This window comes from Chelonoidis abingdonii, chromosome 1, assembly GCF_003597395.2.
Source record: "Chelonoidis abingdonii isolate Lonesome George chromosome 1, CheloAbing_2.0, whole genome shotgun sequence".
Classification (NCBI taxonomy): Eukaryota; Metazoa; Chordata; order Testudines; family Testudinidae; genus Chelonoidis; species Chelonoidis abingdonii.
In genome coordinates this window covers 305,785,680-305,810,755 of record NC_133769.1, presented here as the reverse complement: position 1 = coordinate 305,810,755, position 25,076 = coordinate 305,785,680, and the positions used below count along the sequence as shown (strand labels likewise).

The 25,076-nt window shown below is 41.5% G+C and overlaps 1 pseudogene; it reads right to left on the bottom strand.

Annotated features, from left to right (window-relative positions):
* Window positions 1–6,433: 6,433 nt before the first annotated feature.
* On the bottom strand, window positions 6,434–17,083 carry LOC116815134 (DNA (cytosine-5)-methyltransferase 3B pseudogene; annotated as a pseudogene).
* Window positions 17,084–25,076: the final 7,993 nt, after the last annotated feature.

The window sequence follows — 25,076 nt, the reverse complement described above, 5'->3', positions numbered from 1 at the left end:
CTGCTTGTTTTTCTCCTGTTTCCCTTTTTTATCTATGCCCTTGCCAGTCTTACTAGCAGCAGAGGAAGTCATTCATTCTTTCTCAGCCACTTTTGTTGACATTCGTTACTTTAGATATTAAGAATGAACCAAACTCTAGGATCTCAACAGCCCCAAACTTTGGAGAGGAGGGAGGAGGAGAGTGGGAGGAAGAAAGAAAGAATAGATGGGTTTCAAAAACCAGATCAGAATTCTAGAATTTGGATACATCTCTAATATTCTCAAGTTCTGCAATCTTTTCTCATGTTGATCAGTATTTTTCTATGAATGGTCCCATATATTGCAATGGGACTACCAAACAGTAAGATACTATTAAATGAGTATAGTGGTGGCAAAATCTGGCCCTTTGACTTGAACCAACACATGAGAATTCAGCTGGTAAGCATGATCGCTATTCTGTACTTAAAGAGCTTGAGAGGTTTTTACTTTTGTTTTGTTTGTTTAATCTATGGAGGGAACAAGGAATACATTTCAAGTGGTTTATAAGGTTGTGAACTAGAAAACGTTTTTAAAAAGAAAATACTGAGTATTTGGGCAATAAGAGTCATAAAACAGCTTCTACAGTTCCTTCTCTCTTTTCTCCTTTCAGATGTCTCAAAATAGCACTTTTATGTCATATTCTCTGCTCAAGGTGTTTTTCCTTCCTTTCTCAGGAGTTTAGAAAAGTATGTTTGGGTCTATGATAGGAACTAATTTAAATTTTGACTGCTGTATTTAATCTGGGACACATACATAGTTATCACAAAAAAGGCTTTTTGTTTTGGTGATGGAATTTTAATGGCCGAACCCTCCATTTTTGTAGGGACAAAGTTTGTTTTTGCAAGTATTTACACCTCTAATTTGTACCCACAGAACATGGAAGCCAGAATCTGAAAACCTAGCCCAAAGAATATGTTTCAATCGATTTGAAACATACACTTGTAAATCTGAATAAAGTTATACAAAAAAGTTTAATTGCATAATTTTGTCTCTTTAATATATTAACAGAGAAATCATCCTGCATAAGAAGAATGGTCTTGTGGTTAAGGCACTGGACTGAAACTAATGGATTTTGGTCTGTTTCCCAGCTCTTCCATAGAGAACTTGTGAGATCTTGGGCCAAATCGCTTCATCTATCTATGCCTGAGCGTCCTCCCTGTCAAATGGGAATAATAATGGTAAAGCTTTTTAGCAATGCTTTCTTTCTTCCATTCTTTGTCTGTCTTGTCTGTTTGGGATCTGATCCTGCAAGCACTTAAACATACGAAGTATCAGAGGGGTAGCCATGTTAGTCTGGATCTGTAAAAGCAGCAAAGAGTCCTGTAGCACCTTATAGACTAACAGACATTTTGGAGCATGAGCTTTCATGGGTGAATACCCACTTTGTCGGCTGCATATAAGTCACTTTCAATGGGACAAGATTGGAGCTGTACTGTGTGTCCGGACAATACCTACCACAATGGAACACTGATCATAGCCTGGCTGTCCAGGTGCTACTGTAATACAAATAAATAAGCAAATAATAATGCAAAACTGATCAAGAAAATGTAAAGCTGTAGTACAAAGAAATCGCTTTGTGCATTGATACATCACACAGTGGCAATAAACAATGTAATCAGGGAAAGAACGAGTACAAAAAATGAAAAAAACAATACTGCTACTAAAAAAGCCATTGATAGACCATCTAAAACACTATGTGTAGTTCTCAACACTGGTCAGGAGAAAGGATTGTCGTCTGGAAGATGATGTCCAATAGGATCAGAGAGTAAACCAGATTGGAAAAAAATCAAAACTATGAGGAAACATTAGGGTGTTGGGCTTATTCTCAACAGTACAGAATAATTTGAAGTGCCATCTTATATATTTTATTATGGACATATCTGTTTCACTCATATTGTAATGGCATTACTACCAATATCTGTAGATTTACCAAACATAAATTTTCTTTTAATGACATTAAACTATTGGGACCCATATAAATGTGTTATAATCATTGAAATTTTTCAACTTAAACTTTTCACATAACAATTCGAGGCCCCTTTATTAAGCTGTGTGAGTTGATTATTGAAATATATTGGGTTTTATTATAAAGTCAATGGAATCAGTGCCTGTATTATACTGTATTGCAGACTTAACAACTGAGTTATGACTAGTGCATTCACAATAAATATTGTCTTCATGTATCTTCATATGTATATGCTGATTTTCCATATAGTATCTATGAGCCAATACTACTCTTTGGGGTAGGCATCTTGTGTTGCTATAGATTTCTGTAAAGTCATTTGAAGAGTTGAATGCTATCAGAGTAGCCAGCAAAGGAATGTCCTTCAGATGATCAAGCTACTTCAGAGTGATGCAGGCTGTCCATCTATATCAAAGGTTGTTTACCCACTATCCCTAGTTGAAAGATTCTGAACAATTTAAGAAGGGGAAGCCATTGCACACATACCTAGCCATGGCTATATTTAACTAGGAAGTCCAAACAGAACGTCTATTCAGAAATTGTATGACCATAAATAAAGAGATGTACCATTGTTTATCAAGCACTGAGCTGAAGAATTCCTTTATTTTCAACTTAATAAAATCAATTAAATAATCTGATTTTTCAAAACTGCTTCTTAGGGAAGAAAAACCATTAGAAATTTGCAAGCAAGAGAATTTAATATGGCTTTGGGTCACCCACTTATGTCAACAGGACACACTGCAATTAAAAATGCTATTTCATTAAGTGTCTTTAATAAATTAAGTTATAAAAAAGTTTGATTTGCATAGTCTTTATTTAGACCTCATGTGAACAATTTAGTTGTGTTTTCTGACTCATTCTTTCAAGAATTATCTGTTTCCATGCATAGGTGAGGAGCTAGTAGAAATCTGGGGTTGAGAGTAGGAATGGGAGTGGGGGTAATAGGAGCCTATGTAAGAAAAAAACCCCAAAATCAGGGCTGTCCCTATAAAATCGGGACATCTCATCACCCTAGTTGAGAGAGAAATCCAGAGTTGAGAGCGAAATCCAAAGGCCAGTAAAGTCAATGAAAAGTTTTTCCAACGGTAGCTTGCTTCACTAAGAATTTTGGTAGAATTTCCAACCATAGACAAATATCCCACATTCATTTCAGTACCTCTCAAGAAAGAAAAGAAACAATATGTGTACATGGGAAATAATTCAGAGGGATGAACCATAACACTGAAAGTCAACTAGCTCATCTCACAAATGAAGCCAGATTATTATTTGGAAAAAATAAGGTGTTATAACTAGGGCTGTCAAGTGATTAAAAAGATTAATAGTTATTAATCGTGCAATTAATCACGCTGTTAAAAAATAACAGACTATCATTTATTTAAATATTTTTGGATGTCTTCTACATTTTCAAACATATTGATTTCAATTACAACATAGAATACAAAATGTACAATGCTCACTTTTTATTTATTTTTATTACCAATATTGGCACTGTAAAAAATAAAAGAAATAGTATTTTTCAATTTACCTAATACAAGTAACGTAGTGCAATCTCTTTGTCATGAAAGTTAAACTTAGAAATGTAGAATTGTGTACAAAAAACCCCTGCATCCAAAAACAAACCAACGTAAAACTTTAGAGCCTATAAGTCCACTCAGTCCTACTTCTTGCTCAGCCAATTGCTCAGGGAAACAAGATTTTTTACATTTGCAGAGGATAATGCTGCCTGCTTCTTGTTTACAATGTCACCTGAAAGTGAGAACAGGCATTTTCACGGCACTGTCATAGCCAGAGGCACAATATATTTACATGCCAAATGCACTAAAGATTCATATGTCTCTTGATACTTCAACCACCATTCCAGAGGACATGCATTCATGCTGATGATGGGTTCTGCTTGGTAATGATCCAAAGCAGTGTGGACAAACATATGTTCGTTTTTATCATCTGAGTCAGATGCCACCAGCAGAAGGTTGATTTTCTTTTTTGGTGTTTGGGTTCTGTAGTTTCTGCATCAGAGTGTTGCTCTTTTAAGACTTCTGAAAGCATGCTCCACACCTCTCATCCCTCTCAGATTTTGGAAGGCACTTCAGATTCTTAAACCTTGGGTCAGTGCTGTAGCTATCTTTAGAAATCTCACATTGGTACCTTCTTTGCATTTTGTCAAATCTGCAGTGAAAGTGTTCTTAAAATGAACAACATGTGCTGGGTCATCATCCGAGACTGCTATAACATGAAATATATGGCAGAATGCAGGGTAATAAAACAGACAGGGACATTCAATTCTCCCCCAAGGAGTTCAGACAAAATTTAATTAATGCATTATTTTTTTAATGAGCATCATCAGTGTGGAAGTATGTTCTCTGGAACAATGGCTGAAGTATGAATTGGAATAGGAATCTTTTGCACATTTTGCAGGTAAATATCTTGTGATGCCAGCTACAAGAGTGCCATGCAAAAACCTGTTCTCACTTTCAGGTGACATTGTAATTAAGAAGTGGGCTGCATTATCTGCTGTAAATGTAAATAAACTTGTTTCTCTTAGTGATTGGCTGAACAAGAAGTAGGACTGAGTGGACTTGTAGGCTCTAAAGTTTTACTTTGGTTTGTTTTTGAGTTCAGTTATGTAACAAAAAAAAACCCTGACATTTGTAACTTGCACTTTCATGATAAAAAGATTGCACTCCAGTACTTGTAGGAGGTAAATTGAAAAAATACTATTTCTTTTGTTTATCATTTTTACAATGCAAATATTTATAATAAAAAATCATATAAAGTGAGCTTTATATCCTGTACACTTTGTATCCTGTGTTGTAATTGAAATAGATATATTTGAAAATGTAGAAAAAACATCCAAAATATTTAATAAATTTCAATTGGTATTCTATTGCTTAACAGTGTGATTAATCACAATTAATTTTTTTTAATTGAGATTAATTTTTTGAGTTAATCACATGAGTTAACTGACTTTCCACAGGTTGGAAGAACAATGTATTCTACAGAACCGTTTTTATTCTATTGCATATAAATAACTCTCTGAAAAGTGTTCCTTTTGGTCTGAATTTTTGGTCTATGCAAATTCCTAGTTTATTGTATTGTTTTTTAATAGCTTTAAAAAAGTTGATTGAGCATGTTTTTAGATATGCAAATGAGAAAAAAAAGGGACCCTTTAATAATGAAGACATTTTAGACTTTTCTAAGCAGATCTCTATAGATCCACACATTCAAATGCAAGTTTTGGTTGATATATGTTGACTAGATAACAGGCAACACACAAATCTGCTGGCCTTATTAAAGTCAGCTGGAGTTTTCCCATGAGTAACAACTGCTGGATCGAATCCTTAGTGGTTGTAAAAGAGCTGAAATATGATAGACGGACACTTCCTGCTGTTTAGAGTCCCATTCAGTGGGACTTCTGCCCTTGTCTGGATTTCATGCTAGTAGATCACAATGAAAGATCAGAATTGTATTAAATTACAATTAATTAAAGATGCATCTCGGAACTAAGGGTATGTCTACACTAGGAAATTAGGTCGATTTTTTAGAAATTGATTTTATACAGTTGATTGCGTATGTCCCAACTAAGCGCATTAAGTCAGCGGAGTGCGTCCTCACTATCGTGGCTAGCATCGACTTATGGAGCGGAGTCTCTGCTGCTCATTGGAACTCTGGGTTAAGCTCTCAGTGCCTGATGGGACAAAAACATTGTTGCAGGTGGTTTGGGGCACATGTTGTCACTCACCCTTCCCTCCGTGAAAGCAACGGCAGACAATCATTTTGCGCCTTTTTTCCTGGGTTACACGTGCAGACACCATAGCACAGCAAGCATGGAGCCTGCTCAACTCACTGTCACCACTGTTGTTATGAGCAAGTCTACTGTGAGGGCTGCTGTGATCAGGGCCGGTGCAACCATTTAAGTGACCTAGGCGGTCACCTAGGGCGCTAGGATTGGGGGGGCGCCATTTTTTTCAGCAGCGACTGCGGTGGCCCAGATCTTTGGCCGCCCCGGTCGCCGGCATTTAGGCGGAGGGATCTGCGGCAGGGGAGCGCGGGGAGGGCCATCTGCAGCAAGTAAGGGGGAGATGTGTGTCATGCAGGGGAACTCCCCACCCCAGCTCACCCTTGCCCCACCTCCTCCCCGAGCATTCTGTGACTGCTTCACTTCCCCCACCTCCCAGGCTTCCAACGCCTAAGCTGATTGGTGCCGCAAGCCTGGGAGTAGCGGGAGAAGTGAAGCAGCGACGTCGTGCTGGGGGTGCTCATGCTCATGAGTGGAGCAGGGGTGAGCTGGGGCTGGGGATGCCTCAGCGGGGAGGGAGGGGAGGGCACAAGGTGGGAGTTTCGCATAGGGCATGAAACATCCTTGCATCGGCCCTGGCTGTGATTCAAGTAGCCAATGCAATCATTGACATTCTGTGATCAAGAGTAGTGACTCTGGGAAATATGCAGGCCTTTTTAGATTTTAGGTGCATCATATTCCTGTCCTTTGTCACTGATGAAGAAGTATTGCAGCCATGCATTCCAGTCTGGTCAGTGCTGTAACACCCCATAGCACCTCTGCAGTTGAGACATGTAACAGCTCCAGGGGTCTTGCTCTTTTGCCTTGGCAAAGGTACCTTGACCTACTAAGACCTCCAAGCATTCGACATAGAAGCATCTGCAGCAGCTGGCATTACTACAAAGCAGCAGCTCCTTACCTTCTCGGCAGACCTTCTCAGCTCCTTACCTTCTCAGTAGGACTGGTACCCATCCTCATCGCACATGTAGAAGAGCTTCAGGAATCGATCCCTGCAAGTCAGGCAAAGGCCCCCCTCAAACAGGGTGGAATGTGTTTGGATTTTTTCTCCCGCACAATAAACAACTGTCTTCAAGGCTCCTGTTTTTGTTTGTGACTTCTGAACCCATTTGTTCTCTGCTCTGGTCCTCATCCACTCACTCCTTGCTATTGATGCAGAAGTTAGTCTTTAGCCGCTCGGCTGGAGGTTCTGGGAACGTCTTCCATGCCCAGCTCCTAGAAACCTCCAGGGCATGGTGTACGGCTTATAGATAGACCAGCTTATTAAACATGGAGTGGTTGAAATTCTGCCTAAAAACCATCAGATCCACCAGTTTGTCTGCTGAAACCTATGAGAACTCTCCCGTCCCCGAACCATTTCACCCAGCACATTCTGGAGATTACCTGACATTTGGACATGACTCTGTAGGAGACGATGATTGCAGGCCACCAGGAAAAGCCTTTGATCTTCCCCCACATGAGCTCCCCAATTCCAAAATCTTTCCCATCCTGGTATTCCACCACTTCCCCGGCAACTCTGCTCTCCTGCTCCCCAATGAAGAGCTCGGGGGATCTGTTCTGGTCCTCCTGAGTGCTGCTGGCAGACATGGTATTGCTGCTCTGGGAGGACTCCTTGGAATCCTCCTCAGTGAGGTCGATCAGGGGTACCTGGACGGACATGGCCACCCTCCTCTTAGAGCACCGAATGGGAGCCAGAGACTCCAGGTCATTTTTTTCTTTAACGTTCGTATCATGGAGATTCAGTTCTGCTTGGAATATCATGCGAGCTGGAAGCTTCTGCCTCAGGCTGCTCTCCCAGCCAGCAGCACCACGTGGTCGCACCTACCCCAGCCTACCCCTTGCTCCTATGGCTTATGAAGCCTGGACAGTAGTAAGGAGCAGTTCAACTATTGGCTGAGCAAGTGCAGAATGGTGGTAGAATGTGCCTTTGGATGTTTAAAAGCTCGCTGCCACTGTTTGCTGAGTAGGTCAGACCTCAGCACAACCAACATTCCCATTTTTATTGCTACTTATTGCATGCTCCATAATATCTGTAAGAGTAAGGGAGAGACATTTATGGCGGGGTGGGAGGTTGTGGAAAGTTGCCTGGCATCCAATTTTGAGCAGCCAGACACCAGGGCAAATAGAAGAGCCCAGCAAAGCACACTGCGCATCAGAGAAAACCAGTTTCATAACTGGCCAGGCTTAAGTGTGACAGTTGTGTGTGTTTCACCTTCATGCAAACCCACCCCCTTTGTTGATTTTAATTCCCTGTAAGCCAACCACCCTCCCCACTTCCAGATAAAGTAACCTTGCATTTTTTCTTTATTAATTTAAAAAAAATGAGATAACAGACAAGGTAGCCCAAGTGGGGTGGGGGAGGAGGGAAGGACAACGACACACTGCTTATTGTAGCCACACTAAAAATCAAACTGTTTGAATGACAGCCTTCTGTTGCTTGGGCAATCCTCTGCAGTGGAATGGCTGGGTGCTGAGTGTCTCCCCTCACCCTCGTTCTTGGACATCTGGATGAGAATGCTATGGAACATGGGGAGGAGGGGAGGCAGTGGATGCAGCAGGGGTCTGTGCTCTTGTTGGCTTTTCTGCAGCTCCAACAGACGCTTCATCGTGTCCGTTTGCTCCCCCATTGGCCTCAGCATCGCATCTTGCCTCCACTCTTCATGCTCATTTAATTCTTTCCTGGCTTCTGCCACTGAATGCCTCCATGCATTAAGCTGTGCCCTATCAGTGAGGGAAGACTTCATGAGCTCAGAAAACACGTAATCGCAAGTGCATTTTTTTTCGCTTTCTAATCTGCGATAACCTCAGGGATGGAGATGATAGGAGGAGTGTAGAAACATTCTACGCTCTGTGATTCTGAGGGGAGTGCATGGTCACCTGTGCTGCTGAGTGCGCCATGCTAACCAACCAGGAAATTAATTTCAAAAGTTCCCAGGCCTTTGCCTGTGTACCTGGCTAGTGCATCGAGTTCAAAGTGCTGTCCAGAGTAGTCACAATGGAGCACTCTGAGATAGCTCCCAGAGGCCAATACCGTTGATTTGCATGTACACTACCCAAAATTTGATCCAGTAAGGTTGATTTTAGTGCTACTCCCCTCATCAGGGAGGATTACAGAAGTCAGTTTTAAGAGCCCTTTAGGTCGACAGAATGGGGTTGGTTGTGTGGACCCAGTCATTTTTAAATCAACCTAACGCGGCTAAATCTCACCTAACCGTATAGTGTAGACCAGAGCTAAACTGTACTGCATCACCCAGTGCATTCAGAAACAGATAGCTCATTCTGATATATCTTCAGTAAGGGCTCATCTACATGGTAGATTAGTCATCACTAGAGGGGTGCAAATTCCAGTCTGGACTAGTATGTGTGATGGGGCAAGGCCAGATAGCTACAGTAAAGTACTGAGGAACAGGTATGCTGGCCCCAGGCTAAACAAATCCCTGGTCCCATGGTAACCAAAGGGCAGTTGCTCCAAGTTAATCAAGACACCCGGGGCCAATTAAGATCTTTCTAGAAGGCAGTGGAGATAGCTACATTGATTGAGACACCTGAAGCCAATCAAGGGCTGGCTGGAACTAGTTAAAAGTCTCCCAGTTAGTCAGTGAGGTGCGCGTGTGAGGAGCTGGGAGCAAGAGGTGCAAGGAGCAGAGAGGGAGAGGGAGAGGGAGAGGGTGTGCTGCTGGAGGACTGAGGACTACAAGCATTATCAGACACCTGGAGGAAGGTCCTGTGGTGAGGATGAAGAAGGTGTTTGGAGGAGGCCATGGGGAAGTAGCCCAGGGAGTTGTAGCTGTCATGCAGCTGTTACAGGAGGCACTATAGACAGCTGCTATTCACAGGGCCCTGGGCTGGAACCTGGAGTAGAGGACAGGCCCAGGTTCCCCCCAAACCTCCCAACTCCTGATCAGACACAGGAGGAGTTGACCCAGATGGGGAAGATCACTGAGGTGAGCAAATCCACCGATAAGCGCAGGACCCACCAAAGTAGAGGAGGAACTTTGTCACACATGTCACATACTAACTGGCCTGGGTGGATCCTACTTGCATGGACTAAAAGCTCCCTAGTGTAGATTAATGTAGCCCTGTTTCAAACACCACATTAATGCACACTAGGGAACTTTTCATGTGTGCGAGCAAATGAGCCAGCTAATGCTGGTGCAAACCAGAATTTAAACACCTAGAATGCAGACTAACACACTGTATAGATAAGCCCTTAGTTGAGATTCTGAAGAGTACACATAACAGGATTGTAAAGATGGAAAGTTTGTATGTTGCTTCAGGTAGCTAATGAACTGCACATCTATACCAGGGATTGGAAACTTTTGGCATGCGGCCCATCAGAGAAATCCGTTGGTAGGCTGGGATGGTTTGTTTACTTGCAGCATCCACAGGTTCAGCCTATCACAGCTCCCACTGGCCACGGTTCACCATTCCAGGCCAATGGGGCCAGCAGGACGCAGCAGCCAGCACATCCCTCGGCCTGCGTCACTTTCTGCAGCCCCCATTGGCCTGGAACGGTGAACTGGGGCCAGTGGGAGCTGTAATCAGCTGAACCTGTGAATGCTGCAGGTAAACAAACCATCCTGGCCTGCCAGTGGATTTCCCTGACAGGCTGCATGCCAAAGGCTGCCAATCCCTGATCTCTACAGTAAACAAAAGGTGCAGCAATGATTCTCAGAGCTTGGGTCAACTGATTTGGATTCATGACTTTCACAAGAGGTAAAATAGCAAAATACACATTTCTGCTTGGACTGAAGCCTGGGCTCTGAGACCCATGCTCCTCATCAGGTTGCAGAGCAAGGGCTGAAACCCAGGTGGGAACATTTATATTGCTATTATTTAGCCCCATAGTGTGAGCCCAAGTCAGTTCACCCAACTCTGAAATTCACTGTTAATGGGTTTGTGTAAAAGCATTGCACCCACCTCTCATGAGTGCCCCTTCTGCTTGGGTATGCCTGCAGCCTTTAAACAGTCCTGGCCCTGGTATCAGACCATCCCCCAGACTTCTTTCCTGGAGGCAATGGTTTTGCCTTCTTGGTCTGTTCTGGCCCCAGCTTTCCAGCTGGGCCCCTTAACTGTTCAGTTCCCTTTCCAGGGCTGATTATAGGCTACTTCCTCAGTGACCAATGCAGGGATGGACCTGGGTCCACCCATTACTCTGGGTCCCAGCCGAGGGACCCTAATAGTAGTAGGCATATGCCATCATGTTCCTTTAGCAAAACTGCTTTCAGTTCTCAGGCCACTCCCCCATGGTCCCAGCCTTCACTGGTGCTTCACTCTTAGCTCAGGGCTCTTTTGTATTCAGGCTCAGAAGCAAGCCAACAGCTCTTGCTCCCCTGATTCCTATCAGCACTGAGCTGTCCATGGTACTACAGTTCCTTTGGCCAGCCAAGAGCACAAGCTGCCCCCCTCTGGCTCCAACAAGTAACTGACTATCATCTGCATTGAAAGGAACTCAAGAGTGTTGAAGCTAAATACAAGGTGGAACAGAAGTTTAAGATAAGTAGTTAAAACATATTGTAAGAGACCATTCAAGGTGAAGTGGCAAGTTAACTCTGTAGTCAAAACACACAAAAGGGGTGAGGAGTTAATGAGTTACAGATTGTTATAATAAACAATAAATCCAGTGTCTTTATTAAGACCATGATTTTTAGTGTGTAGCAAAGTTATAAATTTAAGCTTTCCAGCTCATCTTTTGAAAGTGTTGTGCAGATTTCCTTTGAGTACAAAGACTGAGAGATCATATATGAAGTGATTCTTTTAGGAAAAGTGTTCATCCACAGGTGATATGGTATTTTTGTCTTTTATCATTTTTCTGTGTGAATTCATTCAATAGAGTAGTTGTTATTGGGGCATTTAGTGCACTGGATGATATATGCCATATGTTGTGGTAGCATGCGTAGAACCCATGGATCTTGAAAGGTGAGTGGGGGGCGGTATTGATCATCATATCCTAGAACCAACACAGCTACAATAACACTGCAAGCATGCCAAACAACTAACATATAAGCACATTTATACCAGTATAGCTGTGTCTACACTAAGAAGGGTTGTATTATTTTAATTATACCAGCATAATTAAACAGAATGAAGTTGTCTAAGCACACAAATTGTAAGTCCCACTGCAGCCAATGGAACTTCATTAGGTACTTAAATCTTTTCTGAACTAAGCCCTATGCAAAATGAAGGTGGTGGAGAATTAGGTTCACTTGTGTACCAATGTACATCCCATCTTATTCATCAATCTGCTGTATTGCAGTCTTACATTTAGAACATAAAAACCAGCATTTTCAGCACTGCAGTATCATTTTTAGACTGCAATCAAAGAGGTGATCATTTCTGGAAAAATCACTCAGCCAAAGGATATGGCACTATGCGGAAGAGGGTCAAGTAATTAAATATTTTCCCTGCCCTTATTTCAATTCATGGCATGATACAGCAGAGTTGGAGGGCAGCAGGAGAGTGGGAGGTATATAAGAATCAGGTTGATCAGAGACTTATTCCCTATGGACTAAGGAGAAGTTACTACAGAGTAATTAGAACAGCTGGAGCCAGTTAAGGTCCCACCCAAGACCTAATAAAAACCCCTGCTTCAGTCAGGCAGGAAAGCTGACTGCAGTTTGGAGGAGCACTGGTGTTGACCAGAGGATCAGAGTACCAGGGAGAGGGAAACTCTGCCCAAGAAGGGCAGAGGGACTCCCCCAGCATGGAGGACCGAAAGAAACCCAGCCCAAGGGGAAAGAGGGAAGAAGCCTGTGAAGCTGAAGGGGCTGGGGCTGAAGGAGGGGGTGAACCTAGGTCCCTCCCCCACTCCCCTTCTCTCCCACTCCAGGGCATTAGTGGAGTCCAAGAATAGGGGCAGGGGCAGTTCCCTGACCCACCACACCAAGCAAAAGTGCAGGACCCACCACAATAGCATTGACCATTTGCCACACAGGGTATCATTAATTCTGTACTTGTGATGTTATACAGGTGACTAGAATGATGAGGTCATACTCCTCATAGATGAAGAATTCAAGCCTGCTCTTACTAAGATCAATAGCAGGGTTTTTCCCTTGGCTCCAGCTGGAAAGGGAGAAGACCAAGAAAGAGAGAATAGCGAGTTAAACATCACATTTAGCCCAATAAAGTCTGTGGTTGAAGACTGTGCCTTGTGAGAGAAGAGACCATGAAGTACAGTTACTTTACTAATTAACCTCTCATTATTGGTTACATCAGCTTAGAGGAGCAGGAAATGCTGGATATGTTAATTCTTGTAATTTAATTACCATTACTGATTTCCATTACCATCTCCCTCACACTTACTGCTACTCATTCATCCTTCACCTCCAATGAGAAATGGATACCTTCAGGAATGAGATTAAGAAATCAGGAGCTAGAGACTTTCATCCCCACAGCTGTGTTTACATACCCATGAGAATGTCAATGTACAATTAGAAGCCTTGCTGGGTGAACATCTTTATGAATTGCATGAATCATACTTCCAAAGACCCTCAGTAAATTATTTTTACAGTTATTTCTAACATAGAGCTTAACAGTTCTAATGGGTGACTATTCAGACCATTCTTTGAGATCATGATGCTGTATCATGATTCACAACTACGAACAGAGGACCAAGTTTGGAATCCATTTGAAATACGATAAAGTCAAAATTTGCCAATGATGTCAAAGAGAGATCAGTATGAGACAGGTTTGCAAGATTTCTTTTCCATCTGAGAAAAAACAGAGTCAGTGTCATTCCATATAGTCAGAATAGCTTAACCCATCCCTGAACAAAGCCTAACTAACCAGGCTTTGTTTTCAGAAATCTGTGTGGATTGCAGCAAAGAAATCTAATTCTGCAGCCTGTAGGTAGGAGCTTGAACAGAACATAACTACCCAGAAAGTGACATTCTAGTGTATGAGTTGCAGTAGTCACTGTTGTCCCTAATTCCCACCTTCAATATGGGAATTTAGGAACACTGGATCCACTTAAGCATGGATTCAGTGGTTCCTCCTCAAGCCCACCCACAGTACAACCTTTGACCCTGATCACTTCAGGGTAAGCTTCCCCAAGCAGCTGCTCCAATACAATCCAAATCTGCACAGGATGAACAGGACTGTTGTGGTTCTTGTGTATCAGAGGGCTACATGCAGACTCATGCACCCATGTGAATTTTATTTTTAATGATACTCTGTTACAGTGTTATTTCACAGAAATCAGGCCTGATTGGGCAAAACTTTCATTGACATCAAATGAATTTTTGCATAAGAAAGGACCACAGGATCAGTGTTCTTCATTGCAAAGCAATATAACATTTAGATTCTCTTCTTAGTACAATATCTTGGCCTCACTAGCTGATAATACTGAAAAATTCAATGAAAGCTAAAAAACATTTACTTCTGATTACTGTTTGTTTCATACATAAGTTTGATAAATAGATTTGACTGGCTTTAAAAAGTGAAAATAATATGTGTTTTGATAATCTATTTAAAAGTAGGCATGTTCTGGAACTGACCTCCTTCTTGTATAACATTGCATAATTACAAACAGAGGCATATGAAAAAGAGGGCAGAGTTGGAGGGAAAAAAAAAAAGATAATTGCCTTGTGACTTTTCCACTGAGTAATCTATAAAGAAAAAAAATAGTATGAGCACTTTCATACTATTTTACTACATCATTTTGTCTTTGACAAATGTGCATAGCTTTAAACTATTGGATTATATATGTCCCCTGTAGCTGCTTTTGAGAAGAAAGTTAAAAATTTTTTTTTTTAAAAGCACCAAATTTGATCCAAAATTTAGACTTTGTAGAAATGGCTTTTATTATATTTTAATATTTCTTGATCCAACAGGAATAAGCTGTTTTTGTTAAGATAAATAGCACATAAAGCATTTGTGAACCAATATTGTAGTATTGTGCTAGTGCGGGGTTGGCAACCTCTGGCATGCGATTCGCCAGGGTAAGCACCCAGGCAGGCCGGGCCAGTTTGTTTACCTGCTGCGTCTGCAGGTTTGGCAGATCGCAGCCCCCATTGGCTGTGGTTCACCGTCTCAAGTCAATGGAGGTGGCGGGAAGCCGCGGCCAGCACATCCCTCACCTGCGCCTCTTCCCAGTGACCCCACTGGCCTGGGATGGCGAACCGCAGCCAGTGGGAGCCGCGATCGGCCAAACCTGCCAACACGGCAGGTAAACTAACTGCCCTGGCCCGCCCGGGTGCTTACCCTGGCGAATCGCATGCCAGAGGTTGCTGACCCCTGCACTAGCACAATACTACAATATTGGTTAACAAATGTTTTATGTGCTATTTATCTTAACAAAAACAGCTTATTCCTGTTGGATCAAGAGATATTAAAATATGATAAAAGCCATTTCTACAAAGTCTAAATTTTGGATCAAATTTGGTGCCTTTAAAAAAAATAAATTTTAACTTTCTTCTCAAAAGCAGCTACAGGGGACTTATATAATCCAATAGTTCAAAGCTATGCCAGAGATTGCCAACCCTTCTGCTAGTGCATTAGAACATGAAAGCAAAATTCACTAAAAACCTGACAATAGGAAAAGTGAAACTGACTAATTTATTTTTGTTGCCAAAACAAGTAAACAAATAGTGAAAAATTATAAAAGATTTCTCTTCTATTATAATTAAAGGAATTTTGTTTCATTTGACAGATACCAGACCACATCCTGAGCAGTTGTATGTTAACATGGACCCAGTGATGTTTCATACAGTTTAAGGCCAGAAGGAACCGTTAGATCATCTAGTATGACCTTCTGTATATTTCAGACATTAAATTTCACTAAGATATCCCAGTATTGAGCCCAAACCTGTGTGTCTGACTAAAACATATTTTCCAGTCTTGATTTTAAGATATCAAGAGATGAAGAATCAACCACTTCCCTTGGGAATTTGTTACAATGTTTAGCCGTCTTTAATGTTAACAAATTCTGGCTAACTTCTAATTTGAATTCATCTGACTTCAGCTTCCAGCCATTGGTTCCTCTTATACCTTTCTGCACTAGACTAATGAGCTCCTTAGTACCCAGCATTTTCTCCTTCTGAATGTATATACACTGTAAATACCTCTTTTTGATAAACTACATAGATTGAGCTCTTTAAGTATCTCACTGTAAGGCATTTTTTCCAGCCTTCAAATCATTTTTAGGGTTCAATTTGGTATCTTGTCCAGTTTGTCCAACATACTTCTTAAGATGTTGACAACAAAACTGAATGCAGTATTCATCTCCCCAGTCATGGACTCATGAAATCATAAAAATATAGAGCCAGAAGATATCTCAAGAGGTCATGAAGTCCAGCCCCATGCACTAAAGCAGGGCCCTGTAAACCTATTAGACCATCCCTATTGGGTGTTTGTCCAACCTTTTCTTAAAAACCTCCAATGAGCGTTGAGTATTTTGAACGTCTGCTTTATCTGCATTATTATTAATGTGCAGTAAGGAACAAAAGAAATCCTAGAAATGGTATCCAGCCTAATATTTTTTAAAAACTCCTTATTGTCCTTAGCCTGGCCAACCATGGGTTTTTCCCTGATGTTCTTAACTTTGCTCATCAATTTTCTGAACTTGCCAACTTCTGGTCTATATTGATTGATATCTATATCTCCTTTTCTTTCATTTCTTATACATCGCCTTTTTATTTCTAATTTCTGTCTTCCCTTCCCCACTGCACCAAGACGGGCTTTTAGACAAAGTTGCTCTCTTTCTTGATTGTAGAAGCATGGTTTTTCGGCCATCTGCAACTCGTCTTTAAGCACTCGACATTTGCATTCATTTTAATGTCTAAACTTTAAATCACTTTAACTCAGAGGTGGGCAACCTGCAGCTCGCAGGCTTCATGTGGCCCATCAGGGTAAATCGCTAGTGGGCCACGAGACAGTTTGTTTACATTGGCTCTCTGCAGGCACAATCACCCGCAGCTCCCAGTGGCTGTGGTTTGCTGTTCCTGGCCAATGGGAGCTGCAGGAAGCAACAAACAGCATGTTCCTGTGGCCTGTGCGGCTTGCCACAGCTCTCACTGGCCGGGAACGTCAAACTGCAGCCACTGGGAGCTGCGGATGGTCAATGTAAACAAACTGTCTCATGGGCCGCCAGTGGATTATGCTGACAGGCCACAGCTTGCCCGCCACTGCTTTAACTTACAATTTTCATCAGGTTTGAGAAATAAGCCCTTTTGAATACACACTCACTCACTCTCTCTCTCTCTAGTTTGTACTGTCCTCTGTTTGCCCATATTGAACACAATCAGGTCACGATCACTAGTCCTTTGGCAACCACCAACTTCCAGTCCACTGATTAATTCATCTTTATCCATCACAAGGAGTTCCAAAATAGAGTTACCTCATGTTAGGTGCAATATCTTTTGTGTTAGAAAATAATCATCTATAATATTTAGAAACTGTAATGATGTTTTACTAGTGGCTGCACAACTCCCCCCCCTTTCCAAATTAAAGTACCCCATGAAAGTACAGTTGCTCCTTCCACACAAGTGTTTGAGTAACTTATCCTCTTCCCTGGTATGGTTCAAAGGTCTGTAACAGATACTCACTAGTAGCCGCTCCTGGACTTAGTACATGAATGCACATGAATCAAAGATCCTGTGGTTCTCAGTTATCGATAACTGTACAAAAAGATAATGGTGTCTTTAATGTAGAGTGCCATGACTGTTACCTATGCTAACCCTCCTGAATGCAAGGTTTATATGCCATTTATTTAAGGGCTTAAGTGGTGTGTATGTAATCAACTGGTCAGTGTGTTACATATCCCTCTCTGTGCCTGATCCATAGACAATGAGAGTCTATTTCAGCCCCAGCCTCAGCACATGGCTCCATAACTTTAAGATCTGGAGATTCCCAGTGGGTCAGCCAAGATGGTAGTCATCACATCAGTGGGGGCTGTAACAGACTCTCATCATCTGTGACAGCTGAGAGAGGAATTCACAACACCATATCACCATATCAGTCTTCTGCATAAAGGTGAATTTCAGCCAAGAAGAGAGAGACTGTTTCAGCCTTAAGTGGCAGTATGGAACAAAGTACAAAGATGAAAGTGCAAAAAGAATATGAAGGGACCGTCAAAGTGGGAAGCTTGAGAGGAGTCTCAGGATCAGAAAAGGGAGTACAGTAAGCAGAAATGAAAGCAGAGCATGGTTGGGGAGGACAAGGGGCTTGAACATGAAGAAGGAGATGGTAACTGATGAAAAAAATGAATTGGGGAGTTTCATGGTCTTAGTTTCAGGAGATAAAATTGATTTTCACACCAGGATTCTGGACAGATTGGGAGGGGAGGAAGGCAAATAGCCTGTCTTTTATCATAATCTTAGTGTTTCTATTTTTTTACTGTTATTTATACTCCTTTGATTATTTTGAAAAGACCGGGGGGTTGGGGGGAGAGAAGAGCAGAGAGAGTCCCTCTTGCCTTAAAATTGAAATACTGGTATTCATAGTAATAATCTACTCTAGTCTTTCTAAACTGAACAGAAAGGCCAGCACTCTCAGAAGAGTTCAGACCCCAGGCCAGCACCAAATTAAGTGACAGATATTCAGAAGAGCTCAGCATATTGGATGTTGAGTTTTTTTCAAAATCTGGCCCGAAGTGTCACAGCAGCAACTGAATTCCTTTGGAAATCTGGACCCAATTGTAGGTGCTGAGCACATGAAAAAAAAATTGCACCCCATGTTTCAAGAGCTATTGTACTGCTAATTTTCACAGGGCTGTGGATTTTCTCAATGAAAGAATCACCTAAAAGTAGCATGTACTATTTACAAAATCTATGACATGGAATTATATACCTAGATCTTTTCACTTTGCACTGCATGACATTTTGATTAAAAAATAATAATTATATAAAATCGACATGGCATACATGAAATGGATTAAACCTGGGTTAACTAATAGATCTCAAAATGTAACTCTAAACAGGAACTCAACATCAAAGGACTGTGTTTGTAGTGTAGTTGTTGGCCCTATGCTATTTAACGTTTTTATCAGTTATATGGAAGAAAACATAAAATCATCACTGATAAAGTTTGCAGATGACAAAAAAAATTCGAGGAGTAGTAAATAATGAAGTGGACACGGCACTGATTCCAAATGATCTGAATAGATTTGTAAGCTGGCAACAAGTGAAAAATGTACATTTTAAAATGATTAAATATATACATCTAGGAATAAAAAGGTAGGCCATACTTATAGAACGAGGATCGGCAACCTTTGGCATGCAGCCCATCAGGGAAATCAGCTGGTGGGCCAGGATGGTTTGTGTACTTGCAGTGTCCGCAGATTCAGCAAATCACGGCTCCCACTGGCCATGGTTCACCATTACAGGCCAATGGGGGTTGCGGGAATCTGTGGCCAGCACATCCCTCAGCCCACGCCACTTCCAACAGACCTCATTGGCCTGAAGCGTTGAACCACGGCCAGTGGAAACCACGGTCCACCGAACCTACCGACACGGCAGGTAAACAAATGGGCCCGGTCTGCCAGGGTGCTTATCCTGGTGAGCCGCATGCCAAAGTTTGCTGACCCCTGCTCTATTGCATGAGCTAAAAGCCAACTGACTGTTAGCTAAGGCTATAGAGCAGACTCATTAATCTCTCCGTCTCTCTCTCTAAGTGGTCTCTGTGCCACTAGATGGGACAGAACACCACACCCAGAAGGTGTGTGGGTTACATCTGCAATTCAAAAAGGTTGTTAATAAATTGGAGAGGGTTCAAATAAGAGCTATGAGAATGACTAAAGGATTAGAAAACATGCCTTATATTGATAGACTACAGGAGCTCAACCTATTTAATTTAAGAAAGAGAAGCTTAAGGGGCAACTTTCATAGTCTATGAATACCTACATGGCAAAATATTTGATAATGGAATCTTCAATCTAGTAATGAAAGATATAAAATGTTGCAATGGTGAGAAGTTGAAGTCATAGATGTCAACTCAATGCATGCTCCGGGGCTGGAGCACCCATGGGGAAAAATTGGTGGGTGCTCTGCACCCATTGGCAGCTCCCCTCCGCAGCTCACCTCCGCCTCTTCCCCTGAGCATGCCGGAGCTCCACTTCTCCCCCTAACTCTCAGTGTTTACCACCATAAAACAGTTGTTTTGTGGTGGCAAGTGTTGGGAGGGACATGGGGAGGAGGCGGGGCTGGGGCTGGGGCTAGGATTTGGGGAAGGATTCAATAGAGGTAGGAAGGGGGTGGAGTTGGAGCAAGGACTTTGGGGAAGGGGTTGGAATGGCGGTGGGGCAGGAGTAGAGTCAGGGCGGGGCCGGGTCAGGGGTGGGTTGAGCACCCTCCGGTGCTGGGAAAAGTTGGTTGCCTATGGTTGAAACTACACAAGTTCAGACTGGAAATAAGGCATAATTTTTTAATAATGAGAGTTATTAACCACTGGAACAATTTACCAAGGATTCTCCATCACTGGCCATTTTAAAATCAAGATTAAATGTTGTCCCAAAATATATGTTCTAGAAATTATTTTGGGGAACTTTTATGCCCTGTAGTGTACAAGAGATCTGACTACATGATCACAATGGTCCTTTCTGGCCTTGGAATCTATGAACTCTCTGAACCAGTCAAGAAAAACAAATTGATGAAGGCTTTTTAGTGCACATGTACATCACACTGCATTAACATGATATTCTGTAATGGCTCCAAAGGGATGCTACTTCAGGTTATCAAGTCAATAATGAGCAAAATTAACAATCTCCTGATACTTCACAAATGGTCTTACATTAAGTGTATGCTATATTTAGGTACTTGTGCTGTAATGCATGTTTGACCTCACAGTCCATAGCTGTTGCAAGTATGCCCAAGTTTCCGCCGAGAACAAACTTTTATAGCTCAGTTATTTAAAACAGGGGTTTGTAAAGGAAATGCTGACAATCATCACTTTAGCAGTATAACCCACCAAAAATGCTAACAAACATTTTAATAAACACATTAACTATATAGTGCTCAAATCATAAAAGGTTTTACGACAAGAGTGTTGTGGATTTTGCTACAGGATTTAGAATGCACCTTCTGTCTTGGAATCAAGAAATTACAAACTCAAATTTATAGTCATGGCAGATAATGACATTGTGAACTAGTCATGTGCAAGAATCAGCGGGTATTATCCAGTTTTCATCCACAGGATGTTAAGGTCCAGATGTCTGGTTCAGCTCATAACAGAGCTAGAGATCAATTTGTAAAATAAAATAACATAAATCAGATGCAGACCTGGACTCAGATTTTGAAAATCCCTTGAAGTTCCAGGCTGTTTGTGTTTAGTGTTTTGGCTTGAGCTTTCCCTAGTCAGACATTGAGGGTGAAATACTGGCTCTATTGAAGTCAAAGGTAATTTTGCCATTGACTTCAGTGGAGCTAAGATTGCACCCTGACTGTACATTACCAGAATAGATGTGAAAAATCACTGTTGTAATGATGTATCCATAACAATATTCATCCCCAGAATTACTTGTATAGCTGTTTCACATGCAAGTCTTCCATTAATTACTGTAGTATTTAATTAGGTAAACCATCTTACTTCATTATTCAGGTTCCCTTGTAGGTATTTTTTTCTCTCTCACACACACACACAAGGCTCCATATGAACACAGGAAAAGTTGGCAGGGAATATGGGCAACATTAATGCTTGATTTGCCAGTGACTGCCATAAGTTTCAAAGTTGGGCAAATACTCAACTTTCTCCTAGACTTCCAAAACACCTTTAGATTTGGAAGTTGGGTTTTCAAATTTATTTGAACTCAATAATAGTTTGTTTCCTCTTTGGCATCAGCTATAGTAATAATTGTATTAATGGAATGAAAAGGAAAGGACAAATGATCCCACTTTGAAAGAAAAAGGATCCTCTTATGCTAGATCTCCTGCTGGGAGCTATTCATCACTATAATCTGTGACTCATCCCATCACTATTATGTGATAGTTCAAAAATAAGGTAAGGAGCAACAGAAGTGCTTGAAGGAATTAAAGTGTTATTAATTTATTGCTTCTTAATACACTAGCCATAATAGTCATTCTTGGAGGATTATGTATATTACAGCCATTATTTGAGACATTAATACTCTCTACTTGATATAGAATTCTCCAATGCATCTGCAATAGATTTTCCCCCTCTACATGCCACCAAATTATTCCCTTCCATCTTTGTTCTTTTGTCTCCTACACAACTACAAAATATGCTTAATTTGCAACAGTAACATGTCACTCTCCTAATTGAGGTTCCCAGGGAACCAAAGTGAGATAATTTAATTATACTTCAAATTTACTCCACCTCAAACTCTTTAAATCATACTAGTAGACAGACAGCAAATCATTATTCTGATGTAAATATGGTATCATTCATCCACAATGCATACAGCAATGAAACATTGACAAGTCAAATAAAAAATAGCTTCGTGGTTCAGTTCTAAAAACATTCATGAACCAAGAAGTAGTAAGGACTTCCTCTACCTAACCCTATTTGTGATGTGGCAAGGCACCTTCTCAGTCTCACCAGCCTGTGCTGTTTTTAGTCTTGGTGAGACAGGCTTGGGGTAAAACAGTCCCTCTTTGCTTCACAGGGGCAGTCCATCCTCTCAGCCAGTGTTTTGGGCTGTTTTTCCTCCCTTATGGGAGGGAATGCAGCCTCCCCTCCAGGAGAGGCTTACGCCCTTGCTGCTATTTGCCTACTGGTAGCTTGAATTTTTTTTTCTCTCCTCGCGTCCCCCCTTTCTCACCACAGGGGAGGGTTTAAAAAAGTCTCAGGCAGCTCTTGGTACCAACTGATCCTAACTGACCTCAGGTAACTCTCTCTCAGCTGATCCTAATCGATCTCTGGCAACCCCTTCTCAACTGAACCTGATTAACTTGTAGTCACCCCTCCCCAATTTGATAGGGAGGAGGGCTTTTTAACCTTCTGAGACAGTTTTCTACCCCCTCACCCCCGCTCAGCCATTTGTCCTGAGTTTATCACAGTGACTAGCACGTGTATAGAAGAGATGTACCAAATCAACTAGCAAATTTTGGTCACCTCCAAATCAGAGTGTGCCTAAAAGCACAGAAATTGTACTCCCCCCCACCCTCACCAGGAATTTAGAGGGTGCTTCTATCTAGATATTTACGAAACCCCCATTATCATAGTCTGAGCACAAACATTAGTGCCTTCATCAGTTGCAGATGTAGCACCTTTTGTTGCATTCCCATCAGTGCAAGATAAACAGGGTGAAGCCAGAGCAGAGTTGATGGCACATCTCTGTGATTCAGAACTTGGGACTCCACTCTGAGTCACTCTAGAATGAATGTCCAGAATGGTATTAGGGGACACTGTAGGATATAGTATAAAATGGAAGTCCCGGTCGCTCATGGTCATTAAAGCTTCTGTGGCACTTTTCACAAGACTTCAGGGGTTAATTCTAGCTAATTTCAAATGAGGTTAATCTTGTAACAGATCTGGAAATTCATGGTGGTTACTATGATGATTACCAGGATCAGTTGAAACTTCAGTGACGCAGAGGAGAGAATTCAGATCCTATTGCTCCTTAAACACAAGTGTCCACCACTCAAGGTACTGAGTCTCCATTCACTATAAGGATTATAGATCCTATGAAACACAATTTTATCCAAAATAGAGCAGTTCTTCAGACTCAGTTAAATAGCAAGGATTCAAAAGCCAGCAAAGTATACAAATAATGCTCAGCTCTACATCACATTTACATCAGATACAAACAACACATCATTCAGTTACTTGTGGGCTTGACTGTAATTGGCAACTGTATGTAGAGTAGCTGTATGACTGAAGATGAAAAAACTAAAGTGATGTTGGTGGAAGAGGAAAACTCTTCATAGAAATTTTCACTTCTTAATATCACCCTCCAATGAGGGTATTTGCCCTCACACTGTTAAGACATTAGGCTTAAAATTTATTTGAATCGCTGCTTTCAGAAACTCAACTTGCTATGACCCAGGGGAGGGGATGGAAGGCAGACTTTCCATATACAGCTGGCATGAAGAACACACTCCTACCCACTGGATTTGGATTTAGCAGCGGTGAGCCATACTTTTGTGACCTCCAGATTAGATTACTGTAGTGCACTGTATTCATATGCAATCACTAACCTCAAAAAGCTGCAAGAGGGGGAGGTGTCATCACCCAGCAATGACTGACTTTGCTCAGAGCTTGGAGATGACAGCAACAGCGTCCCTCTTCATCACTCCTCTAAATCCATACACAAGGGAACAAGTCAGTGGAGTCTGTTTCTGCTAGTAATATCCCATTAGCATCCAGTGAACTATCACTCTGCACCAGACAAAAGCACAACAAAAAGTTTCTCATGGCAAAAATCTAAAACCCCCGGAGATTTAAAGATTATTTCCTTAAGAAATACAAAGATTGAGAGTCTTTGGTAAAACTCCCCAAGCCAGACAAGGAAATCTAGATTGTACCAAAAGACGGAAAAGCAAACTAAGACCTTGTCTGAATTAAAATCTAATGTGAGAGAGCTTCTGTTTGAAATTGAAGGTATAAGATTTGATGTTGTACATATGGAAGTTAACAGCAATTAAAAACAAAGTGACTGACCTAGGAGAAAGAACAGGAATCAGAAGTTGAACTGGAAAACACCTCTGAAACTGTCATTCACAGGCAGACTAAAATTTTAAGAAATAGAACAAAATGGAAAAGACTTATACAATGAGAGAGATGTCTTCAAGAAGAGAGAGAAGCACAATAATTTAAGATGGGCGAGCATATCAGAAGGCCAGGAAACAGGCAAATCTGTCAAATGTGATACAAAATGTAATTAAGCATCTGTTAAAAATAGACCCATCAAAAGAGGTGCTTATTGGAAGGGCATACAGGGGCCTGTACCATTTGTCTGTAACGGGTGGCAAACCCAGAGATATGGCTGTCAAAATTCATTATTACCCGCAGAAAGAGATTCTCATGCGACAAGCAAAAAGATTTTTCTGAAAGAGGTCTTAAATCGGTGTAATGTTCAGAACAAATACCTAGGGAGAAATCCTCAACTGGTGTAAATTGGCAAAGGTCTATTAACTTCAATAGAAGTAGGACAATTTACAGTGGCTTTCAATCTGGCCCCTGAATTCTGTGGTTGTTTTTTTGCTAGTTTGTTTGTAGTGTTGTTGTAGCCATGTTGCTCCCAGGATGACAGGGAGAGACAAGGTGAGTGAGATAATATTGTTATTTAGGGGTTAATAACAATACCAAAGAGTGCGCATTCAAAGTGTTTATGTGCGGGAGAGATCAGATGATAGGAATGGTGTGAATTTGTTATAGAGGAACATCCATGAGGCCTTTGAACCTCAAGAA